At 44.4% G+C, this 22,588-nt stretch overlaps 1 protein-coding gene across 7 annotated transcripts in view; it reads left to right on the forward strand.

Moving 5' to 3' along the window:
• The first annotated feature begins 2,405 nt into the window (after positions 1-2,405).
• The window catches only part of nexn (nexilin (F actin binding protein)), a 107,591-nt gene continuing 87,408 nt past the window's right edge, over positions 2,406-22,588 (forward strand). For 5 of the 7 annotated variants that reach the window (XM_060829991.1, XM_060829995.1, XM_060829994.1 and 2 more), the window contains exon 1: positions 2,406-2,701. The gene's annotated coding sequence lies outside the window, so the exon portion shown is untranslated. The remainder of the gene's footprint in view (positions 2,702-22,588) is intronic. The other 2 variants (XM_060829997.1, XM_060829998.1) reach the window with 1 other exon arrangement.

A 22,588-nucleotide genomic window follows, 5' to 3' on the forward strand; every position in this document is an offset into this window, starting at 1 on the left:
CTCCTTTTCCACCTATCCACTCCACCCTCCTCCCTGACCTATCACCTTCATCCCCTCTCCCACTCACCCATTGTACTCTATGCTATTTTCTCCCCACCCCCACCCTCCTCTAGCTTATCTCTCCACACTTCAGGCTCTCTGCCTTTATTCCTGATGAAGGGCTTTTGCCCGAAACGTCGATTTCGCTGCTCCTTGGATGCTGCCTGAACTGCTGTGCTCTTCCAGCACCACTGATCCAGAATCTGGTTTCCAGCATCTGCAGTCATTGTTTTTACCTTGTTGCTTCACTAGGCAAGAAATTCCACAGGTTTACAATCCTTCACATGAAGAAGTTCCTCCTCAAGTGCTGCACTTGGAATATTGTGTGCAGTTCTGGTCGCCCCATTCCAGGAAGGATGTGGAAGCATTGGAAAAGGTGCAGAGGAGATTTACCAGGATGTTGCCTGGTCTGGAGGGAAGGTCTTATGAGGAAAGGCTGAAAGACCTGAACCTGTTCTCATTGGCAAGAAGAAGGCTAAGAGGGGATTTGATAGAGACATACAAGATGATCAGAGGATTAGATAGGGTAGACAGTGTAAGTCTTTTTCCTTGGATGTTGACATCAGCGTGTACAAGGGGCCATAACTACAAATTGAGGGGTGACAGATTTAAGACAGATGTCAGAGGCAGATTTGTTACTCAGAGAATAGTAAGGCATGGAATGCCCTGCCTGCCAATGTAATTAACTCAGCCACATTAGGGAAGTTTAAATAATCCTTGAATAAGCACTTGGATGATGATGGGATAGTGTAGGGGAATGGGCTTAGATTAGTTCATTGCAACATTGAGGGCTGAAGGGCCTGTTCTGTGCTGTATGATTCTATGTTCTATATTCAACTCAGTTTTAAATCTACTCCCCCTTATTTTGAGGCTATGCCCCTCCCCTCCCCCGTTCTAGATTCACTCACCTTTGGAAACATCCTCCCTGCTTCTACCTTATCTATTCCCTTCGTAACTGTATATGTTTCTATAAGATTCCCCTCTCATTCTTCTAAACTCCAATGAGTACAGCCCCAGGCTATTCAATCTCTTTTCATAAGCCAACCCTCTCAACTCCGAAGTCAGCCTAGTGAACCTCCTCTGCCCTCCTCTACTATTCCTAACAAGCCATAAAGCTGCTCTCCAATAGAGTCATACAGCTCAGAAGCAGACCCTTCGATCTAACCAGTCCACGCTGAACATAATCTCAACCTAAACTAGTCCCACCTGCCTACTCCTGGCCCGTATCCCTCCAAACCTTTCCTATTCATGGATTCATCCAAATGCCTTTTAAACATTGTAATTGTACCCACATCCACCCCTTCCTCAGGAAGTTCATTCCACACATGCGTAAAAATTTTGCCCCTCATAACTTTTTAAAATCTCTCTCCTCTCACCTTAAAAATGTGCCCCCAGTCTGGAAGTCCCTCATCCTCGGGAAAAGACAATTACTATTATCTCTATCTATACCCATTGCATTTGGAGGTGCCAGTGCTGGACTGGGGGTGGACAAAGTTAAAAATCAGTTGAAAATGTGTTGCTGGTTAAAGCACAGCAGGTCAGGCAGCATCCAAGGAATAGGAAATTCGACGTTTCGGGCATAAGCCCTTCATCAGGAATGAGGAGAGGGTGCCAGGCAGGCAGGCAGGTTAAAAATCACACAACACCAGGTTATAGTCCAACAGGTTTATTTGGAAGCACTAGCTTTCGGAGACGCTGCTCCTTCATCAGGTGGTTGTGGAGTATAAGATCGTAAGGCACAGAATTTATAGCAAAAGTTTACAGTGTGATGTAACTGAAATTATATATTGCAAAAACCCCTGGATTGTTTGTTAAATCTCTCATCCTTGAGAATGACCAGTTCGTTCACACGTAAATCCCAGAACCTTTTTAAAAGATGATGTGAACTTTAACAAGAGGTGTCATGTCATCTCAGATAATGCCCTTATGATTTTCTAACCCTCTATAAGGTCACCCCTCAATCTCCTATAATCCAGAAAAAAAAATCCCAGCCTACCCAGCCTTTCTTCATAACTCCAACCTTCTATACCCTGCAACATCCTGTTAAATCTGAACCCTCTCCAGCTTAATCAAACCCTGTCACTGGAGACAGCTGGGGGTTTAACCTGAGGGTCACCACTTCTCAGGGGAGGGGGGTGGGGGGGTCCAGGAGTCAGCAATCCCCAGGACAAGAGTGACCACAATCCAGCAATCTTGAATTGGCTGTGAGGTTGCTCCGAAGGACGCTACACAAATGCAGGTTCTTCGCAACCACGAGTGTGACAGGGGGACGGTGGTGTGATTCCATTGGATTTATGAATTTCTCCTCCCATGAGGCAGTAATCCGAGCTGGGTCCGGTGGCATCGTTGGAGGGAGGGGATGGTAGGAAGTTGAGCAATTGAGCGACCATGTGCTAGCGAATATATTTCAGGCGACAGCTGGAGGAGCTATGCCCCGGATTGCCTGGAATGCGGTAGACGGTGAGCGAACGGGACTTTTATGGAAACTTGCTACGGGGGAGACGTAATTTTACCCAAACGGCATTGAGCCTGGTCAAGTGGTGGTTCCAGTCCGGTCCATGTAGCAGCTTCGCTCCCCTTTTGTTGTGAGAACTTCCGCGGATTAACCAGCTCCTACAGAAGACCCATCCCTGAGAGGTTCCAAACTCATCCCCGGAGCAAGGTAAAGTCATTTTCAAAGCAGCGGGAGAAACTGGGGCTCTGTAATGCAGAGTGTGAGAGAGGTGATGGAATAAGCATTAAAAAGGCAGTTCACACATCTGTGTGTGTGTGTGTGTGCTGGGGGGGGAGGGTATGGTCCTGAGGGGTGGTTACAATGAGTGGGTGAGTGAGGATAGAAATCTCCTTGGGTTCTGTCTGGAGGAGTCTGTATTCCCCTGTCCCTCAGTGTGGAAGGGGAGAGAGCTGCAGCCCCAGTATCTAGCCCGCAGTGCCTGGACTGTACACCCTCTCACTCACAGTCTCACACTCAGTCACAGACACGCACTCATTCACACACACACACCATCAGACACACAGTCACAGTATGAAATACACACAGGAAGAGCGACACACTCACAGACACACATGCAGTCAGAGACACACGCACACACACACATATCAGAGACACACACAGAGGTACACCCACGGTCAGAGACACACTCACAGGCAGGGAGACACACTCAGACACAGACACACACCCATAAAAATGCACCCACTCCAGTCAAAGATACATATACACAGACTGACATACACACAGAGCCCCACATGCAGTCACACGCAAACACATGGAGACACGAAGAAACGTACACGCAGACATTGATACACGCAGACACACTGAGACACACGCAGACACACTGAGATACACTGAGACACACAGACACACACACACTGAGATACACGCAGACACGGATACACTCAGACACGGATACACAGACACAGTGAGATACACACAGATACGGATACACAGACACACTGAGACACACACAGACACACTGAGATACACACAGATACGGATACACAGACAAACTGAGACACACTCAGATACGGATACACACAGAGACACACTCAGACACGGATACACAGACACACTGAGATACACACAGACACACTGAGACACACTCAGATACGGATACACACTGAGACACACTCAGACACGGATACACAGAAACACTGAGATACACACAGACACACTGAGACACGCTCAGACACGGATACACACAGAAACAACAAAGACACAACTTTCTGCAGACATCCGCACAGTCAGGAACAGACGATACGAGGCACACGGGAATACACACACACTCAGAGAGCCGCACTTTATTTGAAAATTCTCATCTCTCGTCAGCAGCCCCACCGATCTGGTGTGTGGCACTTTGGAAACCTGCTGGGAGGGGTTAAAGTCCGGTCTTGAGGTTTCACCTCATTCCCCCCCCCCCCCAGTCTCTGTTTTGAAGGGAATCCGACGAGTTTCAGGGTTGGAGGTTGCTGCCCGCTCTGTCCCATGTTTGGTTAGTGAGTTTCCCCGGTCACTGATTGACAGCTCCACAACTCTCCTTCCCCAAGTCTCATGGAACGGCTTCGTTTATTGTACAAGCTATCTTTGACTGAGTCTGCTCACTCCGAAGTGAGTCGCTCAATTTGAGCTTTGCAAAATGAATGAAAAACGTGCATTTATGTAGCACCCTTCATGTCCCAAACAGTATTAGGGTCAATTAAGGTTTTATTTTGAGCTGTTTTCAGTGTTATAATGTGGTACTCCACAAGTTCCCATTAACTAACACCATGTTATCCTAACCTGATCATCTGTTTTTAGTTTAATGATTCTGGTTAAGAGATGGAAGTTAGCTAGGATACCCCACATTCCCACCCCCCACCCCATTCTCCTTTCATGCGAGGCCATGGAGAAGACAGGACCTTGATTTAACATCCCATTTCAGAGTGAGCACTTCCGACAATGTGGTACCCCCTCAGTGTGCCAGACTGGGTGATGTGCCCAGAGGCAGGGCACTGGCAACCCAGCCAAGTAAATGTGAAGACAGAAACATACAATCCAAGTGCGGATTGGTTTCGTTTTAATGTCTTTCTCGAATATCAGAGCTATTTTTGGCTGACTGGTTTCTGAAGATGTTTTGAAGTAACCGGAATGTGAATTAGCTTTATTGTTACATGTACTCAACTGAGTATGTGAAAAGTTTACAAGTCGCGCTAAGCCATCTTAGCTACAAAGGTTACTAAGTGCAGTTTCACTAGTTACAGAACTTACAAAAATGGGGAAGTTAAGAAGTCCAGCATTGCGGGGTTTCAGAACAAATTATAAACCAGAGAAAAGAAAAACATTCAGAAGAACAGTCTTCCAACCCGGTATATGCTGGCACCCAGCCTCCTGTCCGCACTGGGCTGTGACTGGAGACTGTACTGGGCTTTACCTCAGGGTTCACAAGGCCAAGGGGTAAAGGGAGGAGAAGAAACAAATGCAATAACTATCAGCAGAGGGAAAGTGCTAGGGAGACTCATGGGGCTGAAGCTTGATAAATCCCGTGGACCTGATGGGAGGTTTCCCAGAATATTAAAGGAGCACTGACTCCCACAACTACTTCAAGTACACCTCCTCTCACCCACCTTCCTGCAAACATGCTATCCCATGTTCTCAAGTCCCCCGCTTCCATTGCATCTGCTCCCAGGATGAGGCATTCTATTCCAGGACATCCCAGTATCCTCCTATTTGAGGGACCATTGTTTCTCCCTCTTGGTAATTAAGAATGCCTTCAAATGCATTTCCTCCATCTCTCGCACTTCTGCCCTCAAACCCCCTCCCCAAAACAACAATAAGGATCGTCCCCTTAGTCCTCACATACCACCCCATCGACCTCCGAATCCAACGCATCATCCGCCAACGTTTCAGTCGACTACAACCAACAAAATGATATTTCCTTCTCCGCCCCTTTCAGCAGGGACTGTTCACTCTGCGATTCCCTCATCAACTCCATACACCCCACCAACTTCTCCCCCACACCTTTCCCTGCAACTGCAAGAGGTGCAATGCTTGTCCCCCCACCTCCCCTCTCACCTCCGTCCAAGGCCCCAAACAATCCTTCCAGGTCCATCAGAGATTCACCTGCACTTCATCCAACCTAATCCGTTGTATCAGTTGCCCCCGATGTGTTCTCTATATCGAGGAGACCAAACGCAGACTCGGGGACAGATTTGTGGAGCATCTGTGCTCTGCACACACCAACCAACCCGCCCTTCTGGTTGCAATCCATTTTAATTTCGGGGCGGCACGGTGGCACAGTGGTTAGCACTGCTGCCTCACAGCGCCAGGGACCTGGGTTCAATTCCCGCCTCAGGCGACTGACTGTGTGGAGTTTGCACGTTCTCCCCGTGTCTGCGTGGGTTTCCTCCGGGTGCTCCGGTTTCCTCCCACCCTCCAAAGATGTGCGGGTCAGGTGAATTGGTCATGCTAAATTGCCCGTAGTGTTAGGTAAGGGGTATATGTAGGGGTATGGGTGGGTTGCGCTTCGGCGGGTCGGTGTGGACTTGTTGGGCCGAAGGGCCTGTTTCCACACTGTAAATCTAATCTAATCTAAAAAAAATCTAATCTAATTCCCCTCCCACCCAGCCACTGGTGACATATCCATCCTTGGCCTCCTCCACTGTCAGAGTGAGGCCAAACGGAAACTGGAGGAAATATACCTGATATTTCCCTTTGGGAGCTTAGGAACCAATGGCCTCAAAATCAACCTTACCAGCTTCAAAATCCCTCCAACCCCAGCCTTATCCCATGTCCAGCCCTCCCCCTGCTCCTTGTCTCCCTGACCTGACCTGTCCCATCTTCCTATTCACCTCTCCGTTCGACCCTTCCCACTGACCAATCACTATAACCCCCTACCTGCATCCACCTATCATCATCCTACCTACCCTTACCCCAGCCCCACCCCCCCCCCCCCCCCACCTCCCATTTACATCTGGGCTCCCTTCCCTTCCCCAGTGTTGACAAAGGGTTTAGGCTGAAACGTTGACTTACTTGCTCCTCGGCTGCTGTCTGACCTGCTGTGCTTTTCCAGCTCCACATCTATTGACTCTTACCTGTACCTGCAGTCCTTACTGTCTCCTAACTACAGCGAGAGTGGATACACGGGTAATAGTCTTCCAGGAATCCTTAGATTCTGGAAGAGTCCCAGATGACTGGAAAATTCCAGTGTAACACCTCTATTTATAAAGGGAAGGATGCAAAAAGCAGATAACAATGGACCAGTTAGCTTATTATGCTATTGTATAAATATTAAGAGCTGAAAGTATGTTGCTGGAAAAGCGCAGCAGGTCAGGCAGCATCCAAGGGACACGGGATTCGACGTTTTGGGCATAAGCCCTTCATCAGGAAGGGCTTATGCCCGAAATGTCGAATCTCCTGTCCCTTGGATGCTGCCTGACCTGCTGCGCTTTTCCAGCAACACACTTTCAGCTCTGATCTCCAGCATCTGCAGTCCTCACTTTCTCCTATAAATATTAAGAGTTCATTATAAAAGGTGTAAATGACAGAGCGTTTAAAAATACAGCTTGCTCTGCGAGTGCACATTTCGTTAGTGGAAATTCACTGATTAACGAATTGGGCACACAGTTTCTAACATGCAAACTTTTAAAACGTGTGTTGGCTGTAATGCAATTACATCTCTAACACCTTAAGCGCTATTGCTAAAGCACAATTTGTCAAAACACGGGGTTGGACAAGAATGCAGCCGTCACGTTATTGAAGAACTATCTCTACATAATATTACCAAGCAGAGTCAGCATGGCTTCACCAAACAGAGGAGGAATCATGCCTGACACATTTACTAGAATTCTTTGAGGAGGTAATAAGTAGGTTACATAAAGGAGAAGGAGTTGATTTAATATATTTAGATTTTCAGAAGGTGTTTGATAAGGTACTGCACATTAGTGACTTAATATGACAACAGCCATTATGTTGGAGACGGTGCATTAGGAAGGAGAGAGGATTGGTTATCTAATAGAAGGAAGAGAGTTGAGACAAGGGAGGCATTTTCAGGATGGCAACCTGGAATAGTGGACTCCCACAGGGGTCAGAGCTAGGTCACAATTGTGTACAATATATATTAATGACTTGGATGAGGTAAGTGATTATTGTTGTCTTATTTGCAATGATAAAAACAAGTGGAATGCAAGTGATTAGGATAACACAGGTTCTGCAGAGGGATGTAGACAGATTAGGTGAATGGGTAGAAGTCTTAGCTAGTGGAATATAATGTGGAAAAATGTGAAGTTATGCACTTTGACGGGAAGAATAGAGACACTGAATATTATTTAAGTGGAGAAAGACTGCAGACAGCTACAGAATGAAGGGATTTTGAAATCTTTGTGGATGAATCACAATAAGCTAACACTCAGGTCCAGTATGTAATAGGAAAGGTAAATGAAATATTGGCCTTCATTTCAATGGCAATAGAGGACAAAAAATTGCCAAAACAAGTCAAACCAGAGGTGGAAAACTATCAGCAGTTTTGCCCCTTATCTGAGGAAGACTATCTTGGCAATGGAGACAGTTCAGAGAAGGTTCACTGGGCTGATATGAGGTATAGAGGGACTGTCTTACGAAGAGAGATGGAGAGAGGTTGGCCCTGGACTCATTGGAATATGGAAGAATGAAAGGCAACTTTATTGAAACATAAAACATTCTTAAGGGACTTGACAGGGTGGATGCAGAATTGTTCTTTCCTCTTGTGGGGAAGTCTAGGACTAGACGGCATAATAAAGCATTGTCCATTTAAGACAGAGATGAGGAGGAATTTCTTCTCTGAGAGGGCTGTGAACCTGCGGAATTGTGTACCACGGAGAGGGCTGCCAAGGCTGGATCATTAAGAATACTCAAGGCTGAGTTAGATAGATTTTTAATCAGTGAGATAATCCAGGGTTAAGGGGAAACAGCAGGAAAGTGGAGTTGAGGATTATCAGATCAGCCGTGATCTCAGTGAATGGCAGACCAGGCTTGATGGGCTGAACGGCCTACTTTTTCTCCGACCTATTATGGACCTGGGAAACTAGATTTTGGTGAAAAGTCCTGATCATTTTCTTTGAAGTGGTTCTGGGTTAAGACTCCTGAGAAGGCAGTCCATCAGATCTCACCAGGTTTTTTAGTTGAAGCTGTGCTGCTTATAGCCTTTTGATGTACAAAATTGTTCTAACAACAACTTGGACTTGTTCGGCACCTGTTAATACGAACATACAAAACCGGCATGGAGGGAAAGGCTAGCTTGTCCATCCAACCTGTCCCTGTTCCGGAGCCATTGTGGCTAAATTCTTTCCATTCATTGGTTCCCACACATCCACTCCACTGTTGTACCTCCTCAGGTTCCAGCTCATAATCAAAAACAATGAGGAAAGCCAGGCTTGATAAAGAGGGTAAATTACTCTGCAAATTCTTCTTCAACTTCCTCAGGGAATCAGGACTTGACCTATGGATCAGATGTTACCTTTAACATAGAGGGGATAATCCAAGGTACTACATAGGAACATTATCAAAGATAATTTCACTGGTTCCATAGTGAGGTAGGTGACTAAGTGTTTGGTTTAAACTGTAGCAAAATGAGAGAGCGGTTGGATGGTGGAGTTGTTAATGGTGGGAATTCAAAACCTTTTGACCTGGATGGCATAGCCACCAGTAATGGGCTGAAGGATGCTGAAGATGTACTGAGGTTAGATTTGAAGAAATGTTGCAACCCTTGGGAGGGTTGCAGGTCTACAGGAGGTTACAGAATCAAGGGGAGGCCACAAAGCGAATTGAACATTGAGGGAAGAATTTTAAACCTGAGGTCTCACCGGACTGAAAGCACAGGGGGATGGGACAATGAGACCTGGCCCAGTGAGGATTGGGACTGACTCAGGTCTACAGACAGTGAAGTCTGGAGAGAGTAAAAACATAGTTATGGTGAAAAGAGGCAAAATAGAGACAAGAGATTGGAGGGAGGAATGAGCGCTTAGCAGTGGAGGGAAATTTTCGGAAGGTGTGCATGAAATCATAGTAATTCTTGGGAGATGCCTCAGGAAAATTTCTGTCATAATCTCTGTGATATAAATAGATGCTCTGAATATTTTATTAGCTGACCAACAGTGACATCCGTCATTGCATAGAAAAAGAGAAACAACTGAGGTGCAATTACTTGTAATACACAGTTGTTACCAGTACAGTTACTTGAAGTACATTGAGGAGCGCAGGAGGGAATGCCAGGTGCAGCACTAGGCATACCTGAAAATGAGGTGCCAACCTGGTGAAGCTACCAAACAGGACTATTTCCGTGCCAAACAGCATTAGCAACTGATTGTTAGAGATCAGATCTAAGCTCTGCAGACCTACCACATCAGTTGTGAATGGTGGCGGACAATTAAACAACTCACTGGAGGAGGAGGCTCCACAAATATCCCCATCCTCAACGATGGAGGAACCGAACACATCAGTGCGAAAGATAAGGCTGAAGCATTCACAATAATCTATCTCAGTCTCCTCCAGTGGTCCCCAGCATCATACATAACAGGATTCACCCAGTTCGATTCACTCCATGTGATATCAAGAAATGATTGGAGACACTGGATACTGCAAAAGCTTTGGTTCCTGACAATATTCAAGCAATAGTACTGAAGACTTCTGCACCAGAACTTGCTGCTCCCCTAGCTAAGCTATTCCAGTACAGTTACGACACTGGCATCTATCTGATAATGGGGAAATTTGCCCAGTTATGTCCTGTACATAAAACAGTAGGGCAAATCCAACACAATGAATTACTGCCTTATCAGTCTCCTATCGATCATCAGTAAACTGATGAAGGGTGTCATCATCAGTGCAATTAACATAGAACATTACAGTGCAGTACAGACCCTTCAGCCCTCGATGTTGTGCTGATTAAGCAGCACCTACTCAGCAGTAACCTGCTCAGTGATGCCCTGTTTGGGTTCTGCCAGGGCCACTCAGCTCCTGACCTCATTACAGCCTTGGTTCAAACATGGACAAAAGAGCTGAATTCCCGAGGGGAGATTGACAGCCCTGACATCAAGGCTACATTTGACCGAGTGTGGCATTAAGGAGTCCTTGCAAAACTGGCTGTTGCTGGTCAATCATCTCTGCTCCAGGACATTTCCCAGGAGTTCCTCTGGGTAGTGTTTTCTCTTAGCCATCTTCAGCTTATTCATCAATGACCTTCCCTCCATGAGGATGTTTGATGATAATTACACAATGTTCAGCACCGTTCATGATTCCTCAGAGACTGAAGTAGCCTGTGTCCAAAAGCAGCAAGTCCTGGACAATATCCAGCTGCCAAAAAGTGGCAAGTAATATTCACAACACACAAGTGCCAAAAAATGACCATCTCCGACAAGAGAGAATCAAATAGTCACCCCTTGCCAATTCATTGGCTTTACCATTACTAAATCCCACTATCAATATCCTGGTGGTTATCATTGATAAGAAGCTGAACTGCATCTAGAAATATGACAGTTAGTAACTCATCTCCTGACTTCCCAAAGCCTGTCCATTATCTACAAGTTGTAAGTCATGCATGTGATTGAATACTCCTGACTTGCCTGGATGGGTGCAGCTCCAACAACAGTCAAGGAGTTTGACACCATCCAGGACAAAGCAGCCCACTTGATTGTCTCCACATGATGAACATCCATTTCCTCCATCACCAATGCTCAGTAGCAGCAATGTGTACCATCTACAAGATGAACTACAGACGTTCATCAAGGGTCCTTGGACAGCACCTTTCAAACCCCCGACCACTTCCACCTGGAAGGACAAGGGCAGCAGGTACATGAGGGCACCACCACACAAACATTTCTCTCCAAGCCACTAACCTTCCTGAATTGGAAATATATCAGCTTTCCTTCACTGTCGCTGTCAAAATCCTGAAATTCCCCCCCTAATGGCTTTGTGGGTCAACCCAAGCAGCAGTTCAAGAAGGCAGCTCACCCCCACCTTCTCAAGGGCCAACTAGGGATGGGCAATAAATACTGGCCCAACCAGTGACACCCACATCCCATAAACAAATTTTAAAACATATTTATAGTGACAAAAGAATTGAAGGTATGTCCATAGAAAGGAATGTGGAAAGAAGTAAGTGGTATTTGTAAATAGGTGTGCCAGAGAAAAGATGGTCTCCACTGAGGTATAATAAAGGAATTACTCAGGACATATTGGAGTAAAGAATGACCAGAGTCTTGGTACTGGTTAGTTAGAAAGCTAATTGTAAAGAGCAAGATAGGTCCAAAAATGAAATCTGTCCAGTACTGTACATCTAGAGGTATAGAGTCATACAGTATAGAAACAGACTGTTTCATCCAACTCTTCCATGTTGACCACGTTTCCCAAATTGTACTAGCCCCACTTGCTTGCATTTGGCCCATATCCCTCTAAACCTTTCCTATTCATGTACCTGTCCAAACATTTTTTAAATGTTATAACTGTACCTGCATCTACACTTTGTGTACCTGTTCATTCCATGTACGCACCACCCTCTAAGTGAAAAAAATTACCCTTAGGTCCCTTCTAAATCTTTCTCCCCTCACCTTAAAAATATGCTCTCTAGGTTTGAACTCCCTGACCCCAGGGAAAAGACTTTGCTATTCATTTTATCAATGCCCTTCATAATTTTATAAACTTCCATAAGGTCACCCCTAAACATCCTACACTCCAGTGAAAAAACAGCCCAGCCTCTCCTTATAACTCAAACCCTCCAGCCCTGGCAACATGCTTGTAAATCCCTTCTGAACCCTCTCCAACCACCATTTTCCTGCCATCTTATGTTCACAGCTGAAAATGTGTTGCTGGAAAAGTGCAGCAGGTCAGGCAACATCCAAGGAACAGGAAATTCAACGTTTCGGGCATAAGCCCTTCTTCAGGAAGGGCTTATGCCTGAAACGTCGAATTTCCGATTCCTGAAGAAGGGCTTATGCCCAAAACGTCGAATTTCCTGTTCCGTGGATGCTGTCTGACCTGTTGCGCTTTTCCAGCAACACATTTTCAGCTCTGATCTCCAGCATCTGCAGACCTCACTTTCTCCTCGAAGATCTTATGTTCACACCCAAATCTACAGTTCCAGTGATTGAAAGCTTTCCCATTTATTAATGAAAGCATATCTTCTGCCAGTCTCATAACTTCAAAAGTAGATCGGCAGTTTTTGGCACCAAATTCTTAAGAACATTATTGTTCCTTTGCACCCACAAGTTATATGAGTAGACAATGAATGTGAAGTTTACTTGTCCCAGTAAGCTGGTTTGTTTGAACCTTCTGTGATGTACAACACTGTTTTAATCTGGACCAGGCTGTTCATTTATAAGTGCAAATTTTAGCGTGTTGCCCAAAGTTTGTTTTGCAACAGAGCAGTGCTTTTCACTGTTCCTTTGCAGATCCTTTTGCAAAATTTGTTTAACTTTTATGTTGAACAGAAACACTGTGCATTAAAGACTGTCACCGCTCATCAAACACAAGTCAGTCACCAAAAGATTTGCGTTTTGAGGTCCCTCTTGCAAAGCTCAACTTGAAAAAAAATGAGGAACTGGCATTCACATAGCAACTATCACACTTGGTAAAAATAAACTACTGCAGACGTTGGACATCTGAGCAGTAGTGGGAGAATCTCAGCAGGTCTGGCAGCATCTGTAGAGAGAGAGAGAGAAACAGAGTTAATGTTTTGGGTCCAGTGACTATTTTTCAGAACTAGTATTTACATAGCAACGATCACACACTTTGAGATGTGCCAAGGAGGTTGCTTTATAGGCAAATATGGCAGCCATTTTGTGCACAGCATAGTTCCACAAAATGACTGGGTAATCTGTTATTGGTGGATTGATTTGAGGTATAAATGTTGGCCAGATAATTCTCTGTGATAAAAACCAAAGTAACTGCGGATGCTGGAAATCAGAAACAAAAACAGAAATTGCTGGAAAAGCTCAGCAGGTCTGGCAGCATCTGTGCAGAGAAATCGGATTGAGTGGCCCTTCCTCAGAACTTAAACTCTCCATTTTTGATGTTGGTCAGGACGCCAGGGAGAGTTTCTCTGCTGTTCTTCCAATTGTATTGTCTGGTCTTTGGGCAAGAAACTCCCATCAGGCAGTGCTGCACTCCCCTGGTACTATGTAGTCGATGTTAGTCCTGAGTTCTGTGTAGAAGACTCTGATTTGGAGCTCCACAGAGTTGAGGCAACCTTTAATTGATCTGAATGACCTGCTGATTCAAGGTATAATTGCAGATCTGTGCATACATTAGCTTATCTCAAGGGCTGGCACACAGACCAGAGTTGGATTTAGTGGAAAAGGGGAAGGGATTCCCACTGACATCTGATGGACAGTAAACCTACTCGGATGTCAATTGAGGACATGATTGCAGTGGACTGTGATGCCTTTCCAGTCAAGTAAGCTGCTGAAACACAACGCCTAGGCTCATAGATACATAAAAGTCACGAGGAAGGGGTAGAAATGGGTGGGGGGTACGGGAGGAGCTCTGAGGACTGATTCTATAACCAAAAAACCCGAGGAGAAGTGGGGGTTGGTATGTTATTTTTCATTCTCAGGATGGGGGCATCATTGTCCAGGTCAGTATTTATTGCCCATCCCTAATTGCCCCCAGGACTTTTAAGAGTCAATCACATTGCTGTGGGTCTGGAGTCACATGTAGGCCAGACCAGGTAAGGATGGCAGTTTTCTTCCCTAAAGGACATTAGTGAACCCGATGAGTTTTTCCTGACAAGTGATAATGATTTCATGGTCATCATTAGACACCTAATTCCAGATTTTTTTATCAAATTTAAATTCCACCATCTGCCGTGGTGGGATTCAAATCCTGGTCTTTCTGGCTTGATAGTTTAGCGATAATACCATAAGGCCATCATCTGCCCATTGCTAATCACAAAGTGATGGACCTTTTGCCAAAATGTTGAATGTTCCAGCTAAACTTTAATCTGATGTGTCTGGGAAGAGACTCCAACAACCATTTTTAATTCACTGATGGGATATATTGGCTTGGCCAGCATTTATTACCTATCCCTAATTGCCCACATTGCTGTGGGTCTGGAGTCACATGTAGGCCAGACCAGGTAAGGACAGTTCTGGGGAAAGGTCACTGGACTCAAAACGTTAACTCTGTTTCTCTCTCCACAGATGTTGCCCGAGCTGCTGAGTTTCTCCAGCAATTTCTGTTTTTGGTCCTTTCAGATCTCTAGCAACCGCCGTTCTTTGTTTTATTATAAGGATGGTAAATTTCCTTCCCTAAAGGACATTATTGGAGCAGATGGTTTTTTAAAAGTAACTAACAATGGTCACATGGTTACCATTAGACCAGATTTTAACTGAGTTCCAGTTTCAGCATCTGGGATCAAATTCATGTCTCCACCACATTAGGATAAAGGCAAAACACCATGGATGCTGGGAAATCTGAAACACAGAGAACGTTGGGGAAGCTCAACAGATCTGGCAGCATTCAAGGAGAGAAAACAAAGTTAATGTTTCAAATCCAGTTCAGATCCAATTTGACTAAGAGCTGAACTGAAGAAGAGTTGTATCAGACTCAAAGGTGTTTCTCCCTCCAAACTCTCCACCAGACCTACTGAGTTTCTCCAGTATTCTCTGTATTTGTCTCCAAAACATTAGCCTGGAGTTCCGGGTTACCATTACATCACCAGCTCACATTTAACTTACACTTGTCTAGTGCCCCCCAATGTAGTAAAACATCCCAAAATGCTGCTCGGGTATATAATCAGACAGCATTTGTTACTGGGCCATTTTAGGAGATAGCAGGATGGTTGAATGAATTCCTATGCTAAAGAGAAAGGTTTTGAGGAGCATATGAAAGGAGGAAGGTAGAGAGCTGGTGGGACATTGAGAGAGAATTCCAGATCTGAGGGCTGAAGCAGCTCAAAGCAGGGTCACCAATGGAAGGGAGAAAGAAATTGGGCATGTTCAGAATTGGAGGAACACAGAGTTCTTGGTGGCTTGTAGGGCTGGCCGAGGTTACAAACATCAGCAGGGCCGAGCCAATAGAGGAACATTCACAAGAGGGCAAGAATTTTAATGTTTAAGTATCACTGGACAAGGAGCCAAAATGTGAAACAAATGTTACGTTCCTGAAAACAAACATTTGTAAATAATCTGCTGACGTCTTATGACTTTGCTGCTCATTTAAGTTGACTGGTGTCATGAGAGAAATGAATAGCAGCAATGTCAGGTCCCAATCTGTACCAGGGTCAACATTCCTATCAGACACATGTCACTGCCCTTCTCTATCAGCTTTCCAGAATAGTCTGTGTGTCTGAATATAATTCTGTTAGACACGATCAGTTAACTGACATGTCAGGAAATCTTGACTTTCAGCTGTGCACGTTACTCTGATGTTTTATTGACGTGAAGCCCGTAATCATTTTAAATTGAGTTCATGTTCTGATTAAAAGTAAATCTAAAGGGAATATCAATCTGCGCTGGTAATAGGGTACTTCAGATAGATTCCAGACCATCGGTTTTTCTAACAAGGCACTCAGATGTTAGGAGAATTAGACCTTGTGTGTAAAGGACAGCATTGTTCAGGATGTAATTGAACTAGTTGGCTGGTCTGAATTAGAAGTTGTTTTTTATTTTCAGTAGTTTCACAGAGTTAGAAACTTTCCCAAATGGATTGAAAAGTTAACCTCTTGAACCTGTCTTATGCTTTATCATAGGGCTTTTGCCCGAAACATCGATTTTCCTGCTCCTTGGATGCTGCTTGACCTGCTGTGCTTTTCCATCACCGCTCTAATCCAGAGTTATGCACTATTGTACCCTATCTCCATTTACATGCCAGGGTTCTGTAACTCTCAAATCATGAAACAAGATTTGTTAATCTTATAGAGTCATACGGAAACAGACCCTTCAGCCCAACTCGTCCACACCAACCAGAAATCACAACCTGACCTCGTCTCATTTGATAACATTTGGCCCATATCCCTCCAAACCCTTCATATTCATATATCCATCTGGATACCTTGTGAATGTTGTAGATAATTCCTCTGTCAGCTCATTCCATACAAGCACCCACCTCTGGGTGAAAGTTACCCCTCGGGTCCCTTTCCTTTCTCACCTTAAACCTATGCCATCTTTTGGACTTACCCACCCAAGGAAAAAGACCTTGGCTTTTCACTCTATCCATGCCCCTCATGATTTTATAAATCTCTGTAAGGTCACTCCTCAGCCTCTGATACTCCAAGAGAAAAGCCCCAGCTTATTCAGCCTCTCGCTATACCTCAAACCCTCCAACCCTGGCAACATCCTTGTAAATCTTATCTGCACCCTCTCAAGTTTAACAACATTCTTCCTATAGAATGGCAACTAGACTTTTAGCCTTCTAAAAGTGGCCTCACTAATGCCCTGTACAGCCACAACAAGACCTTGCAATTCCTACACTCAGTGTTCTGACCAATGAAGTAGAGTGTACCAAACACCTTCTTCACCAGGAGAAAGTGAGGACTGCAGATGCTGGAGATCAGAGTTGAAAGTGCGGTGCTAGAAAAGCACAGCAGGTCAGGCAGTGTCTGAGGAGCAGGAGAATCTACGTTTCAGGCATAAGCCTTTCTTCAATTTCTGATGAAGGGCTTATGCCCGAAACGCCAATTCTCCTGCTCCTCAGATCTGCCTGACCTGCTGTGCTTTTCCAGTACCACTCTTGACCTTCTTCACCAAACTGTCTACCTGCGACTCCACTTTCAAAGAACTACGAGCCTGCACCCCTGGGTCTCTTTATTTGGCAACACTCCCTAGGGCCCTACCATTCATTTTTTATAACTCCTGCCCTGGTTTGCCTTTCCAAATTGCAAAACCTCACATTTATCTAAATTAAACTCCTCAGACCATTGGCTCACCCGATCAAGGTCTGTTTGTAATCTGAGGTAACGTTCTTCGCTGTCCACTATACCTCCAATTTTAGTGTCATCTGCAAATTTTCTAACCAAGCCTATATTCACATCCAAATCATTGCCATTTATATAAATAACAAAAAGCGTGGACCCAGCACTTCATTGTCACCTAACACCCAGTCTCAATACCTTTTTCACAGCATTGCTATGACACAGAAGGCCATTTAGCCCATCGTGCCTGTACCAGCTTTATAAATGAACAGTCCGCCTGGTGTCATTCTCTTGCACTTTCCCTGTAACCCTCCACATTCATTTTTTTTCAGATTAGCTTTTGAAAGCCTCACTTTGAGCTTGCTTCCACCACACTCTGAAGCAGCGCTTTCTAAATCACAACCAAATTTCAATGAGAAACAATTCTCCTCTTATCATCTTTGTTTCTTTTGCAAATAATCTGTGCCTTTTGGGTTCTTAATCCTTTGACACATGTGAACAGTTTCTCCTTATTGACTGTCCAAACCTTTTGTGATGTTAAACCCTTCATGGAGGCTCAGGACAGAATGAGTCCTTTAACATTCCTTGAAGAAAGAATTTAAATTTTCACTCATCTTTGTAGGAAGTCCTTCCTGAAATTACCTTGAATGAACTTCCTCCGCCAGAGGTTAATAATTTGATTCTATTTTGCCCTGTCATAAATAGAATAAGCACCTTCTTCACTGGGAGAAAGTGAGGACTGCAGGGTATATATGCAGAAGTTTATCTCAACTTGATCTATCATTTGGGTAACTTGATCGATCTCACATTTTAAATATCACATCGGCTAAAATTGCTAAGCTATATTTGAAACATAAACGTAAGAAAAAGCGATTCACTTTCTGTTGGTTCCCTGATTTCTGATAAGTTGCACTCCTGTCTCACTTGGATGAACAGGAGCTAGAAATTTATAAGCATCCACCTATCGATAGGAATATTGACCAGTAATCTGCCCCCAGTAGAGCTGAAAATGTACTTCCTAGATCATAATCTGTTGTGTGGAACTTTAGAGAGTCAGACTGGTTAAACTGATCTTGGTGCATGAATCAGAGAAAGTCAATGCGCAGCTTCAGCAAGTAATCAGGAAAGCGAATAAAATGTTATGGTTTATTGCAAGAGTAGGGAGGCTATGCTTTGGAAACATCAATTTTCCTGCTCCTCGGATGCTGCCTGACATGCTGTGCTTTTCCAGCACCACTCTAATCTAGACTCTGGTTTCTAGCATCTGCAGTCCTCACTTTCGCCTATGCTTTGGATATGCAGACCATTGGTGAGACTGTATCTGGAATACTGTGTACAGAACTGGTCAGCGTACTTACAGAAGGATATCAACGCAATGGAAGCAGTCCAGAGAAGGTTTACTAGATCAATTTATGCAATGAGTGTGTTTCCTTATGAGGAAAGTTTAGGCCTGTATCCTCTGGAGGTTAGAAGATTCAGAGATGACTTAAGTAAAACATATCAGATCCTGAGGGGACTTGACCAGGGGATGTCAAAGGGGTGTTTCATTTTGTGGAAGAATCTAGAATTAGGGTCATAGTTTAAAAAAAGAAGGTGATTATTTAAAATAACGATGAGTATTTTGGCTGGTCAGGGGCAAGTAACATTTGCGCCACCTAAGTGCTGGACAATGACAATCTTCAACCATTTCTTCTTGACATTCAATAACCATCATTGACTCCCCACTGTCAACACCCTGGTGGTGACCATGGACCAGAACATTAATTCAACTGGCCATATAAATCCTATGCCTACAAGAACATGTCAGAGGCTGAGAATTCTGGTGAAAGTAATTTCCCAAAGTTCTGCAAAGTGCAAGTCAGGGATGTGATACTTCTTTGAATGAGAGCAATTTCAACAACACTCAAGGAGCTTGACGTCTGACAAGACGTAACAGTCCTCTTCATTCACCTTCTTAAACTCCTCCCCTGGCAAATACATACACTGTAAAAACTTGTCAAGAGGCTTCCAGTGGCACCTTCCAGATCCAAAAACTTTATTGACTGGAAGAACAAGGACAGCAAATACATGGGAACACCATTGCCTGCAAGTTCCCCTCCAAGGCATACACCTTCCTGACTTGAAAATATATCGCTGAATATAGTTTCCTGGTCTGAATTGTGAAACAATATGGGTGTACCTACACCACATTGGCAGCAATGTTTGATAAAATGCCTTATGAAGATCTTTGTAAGGGCAATTAGGGATGAACAACAAATCCTGGCCTTGCCTGCGATGCCTCCATCTCATGAACAGCTTAGAAAATGAAAGAACTGTAGAGTTAACACTGGCCAAAAATACAAAGGAGGATAGTAAAGCTTTTTTTGGGTATGTGAAATGGAAAAAAATGGTTAAGACTAAAATTGGGCCCTTGAAGACAAAAACAGGGGAATATATTATGGGGAACAAAGAAATGGCAGAAGACTTGTATTGGTTCTTCAGCTTTGTGTTCACTGGGGAAGACACAAGCATTCTCCCAGAGGTAACAGTGGCTGAAGGACCTGAACTGAAGGGAATTTATATTTGCCAGGAATTGGTGTTGGAGAGACTGTTAGGTCTGAAGGCTGATAAGTCCTCAGGACCTGATGGTCTACATCCCAGGATACTGAAGGAGGTGGCTGTAGAAATCGGGGATGCATTGGTGATTATTTTCCAGAGTTTGATAGATTCGGGATCAGTTCCTGTGGATTGGAGGGTGGCTAATGTTGTGCCACTTTTTAAGAAAGGAGCGAGAGAGAAAGCAGGAAATTATAGACCAGTTAGTCTGACCTCAGTGGTGGGAAAGATGCTGGAGTCTATTATAAAGGATGAAATTACGATGCATCTGGATGGCGGTAACAGGATAGGTCAGAGTCAGCATGGATTTATGAAGGGGAAATCATGCTTGACTAATGGTCTGGAATTTTTTGAAGATGTAACTCTGAAGATGGACGAGGGAGATCCAGTAGATGTAGTGTACCTGGACTTTCAGAAAACCTTTGATAAAGTCCCACATAGGAGGTTAGTGAGCAAAGTTAGGGTGCATGGTACTGGGGGCAAAGTACTGACTTGGATTGAAAATTGGTTGGCTGACAGGAAACAAAGAGTAGTGATAAACGGCTCCTTTCGGAATGGCAGGCAGTGACCAGTGGGGTACCGCAGGGATCAGTGCTGGGACCACAGCTTTTTACAATATATATTAATGATATAGAAGATGGTATTAATAGTAACATTAGCAAATTTGCTGATGATACAAAGCTGGGTGGCAGGGTGAAATGTAAGGAGGATGTTAGGAGATTACAGGGTGACCTGGACAGGTTAGGTGAGTGGACAGATGCATGGCAGATGCAGTTTAATGTGGATAAATGTATGGTTATCCACTTTGGTGGCAAAAACAGGAAGGCAGATTACTACCTAAATGGAGTCAAGTTAGGTAAAAGGGCAGTACAAAGAAACCTGGGTGTTCTTGTACACCAGTCAATGAAGGCAAGCATGCAAGTACAGCAGGTAGTGAAGAAAGCTAATAGCATGCTGGCCGTCATAACAAGAGGGATTGAGTATAAAAGCAAAGAGGTTCTTCTGCAGCTATACAGGGTCCTGGTGAGACCTCACCTGGAATATTGTGTGCAGTTCTGGTCTCCAAATTTGAGGAAAGACATTCTGGCTATGGAGGGAGTGCAGCGTAGGTTCACGAGGTCAATTCCTGGAATGGCGGGACTATCTTATGTTGAAAGATTGGAGCGACTGGGCTTATATACCCTTGAGTTTAGAAGACTGAGAGGGGATCTGATTGAGATGTATAAGATTATTAAAGGATTGGACACTCTGGAGGCAGGAAACATTTTTCCGCTGATGGGCGAATCCCGAACCAGAGGACACAGCTTAAAAATAAGGGGTAGACCATTTAGGACAGAGGTGAGGAGAAACTTCTTCACCCAGAGAGTGGTGGGAGTTTGGAATGCTCTGCCCAGAAGGCAGTGGAGGCCCAGTCTCTGGATTCATTTAAGAAAGAGCTGGATAGAGCTCTCAAGGATAGTGGAGTCAAGGGTTATGGAGATAAGGCAGGAACTGATTGAGGATGATCAGCCATGATCATAATGAATGGTGGTGCAGGCTTGAAGGGCAGAATGGCCTACTCCTGCACCTATTGTCTATTATGTGCAGATATGATTGCATTAGGAGCAGTTCAGACTAGATTCACTTGACTCATTCCTGGAATGAAGGATTTATCTTATGAAGAAAGACTGAACAGGTTGGCCCTGCACCATTGGAGTTTAGAAAAATGAGAGATAATTTTATTGAAATATAACCTGAGGGGACTTGACAGGGCGGGTACTATTTTCTCTTTTGGGGGAAGACTAGGACTCGGGGAAACAGCTTGAGAGTAAGGCATCTGCCCTTTAAGATGAAGATGAGGAGAATCATTTCTGTCCGAGACCAGAAAGATAGGAGCAGAAACCAGCCATTCAATCCACCAAATCTGTTCCTCCATTCAATGAGATTATGGCTGACCATATCGTTTTCAAGTCCACATTCCTATGTTTTCCCCACAAACCTTGATTTCCTTCCTGATTAAAAATCAGGCCACCTCACCCTTAAATATACTTAAAGCCCCATCCTCAATAATCATTTTGTGGCAAAGACTTCCACAGATTTGGGTTGTTTATCCGTGGAATTCTGTTACCCAGCAATCAATAGGGGCTGAGCGACTCATTGATTTTATTTGAGCTTGAGTTAGAGTTTTGATAGTCTTGGATTATGGGGAGGGGGTAGACAGATGAGAGTGGAGTTGAGACCAGAACTAAATGTCTGACAGAGAAAGTCAAACTGATACACCATGTCTGCACCCCCCTCCCCCCCTCCAAACCCCTAATGTCTGTGTCTAATGACTCTACACCAGTCATCTCTCTCAGGTCTGGTTGGATATAGCAACTTTCACATTTAATGTCTAGACACTGTAATTATCCCTTGCAGCAGCCACGTATTTGGTATCTGATGATGGAACAGTGAGGCAACGACCCTCTTGAACAGTATTAACTCTTGAGTGCCTTTAACATCAGGTGAACACTTCAGTGTTCAAGAACTGTGAGGTGATTTTCCCCCCTTCAGGGACCTGGTGATGCTAGGCCTCAGTACTTTCCCTGTCGCTTGCTTCCTCAGTGCTCAGCAACTCTGGGATA

The sequence above is a fragment of the Hemiscyllium ocellatum genome, chromosome 9, assembly GCF_020745735.1.
Source record: "Hemiscyllium ocellatum isolate sHemOce1 chromosome 9, sHemOce1.pat.X.cur, whole genome shotgun sequence".
Lineage (NCBI taxonomy): Eukaryota > Metazoa > Chordata > Chondrichthyes > Orectolobiformes > Hemiscylliidae > Hemiscyllium > Hemiscyllium ocellatum.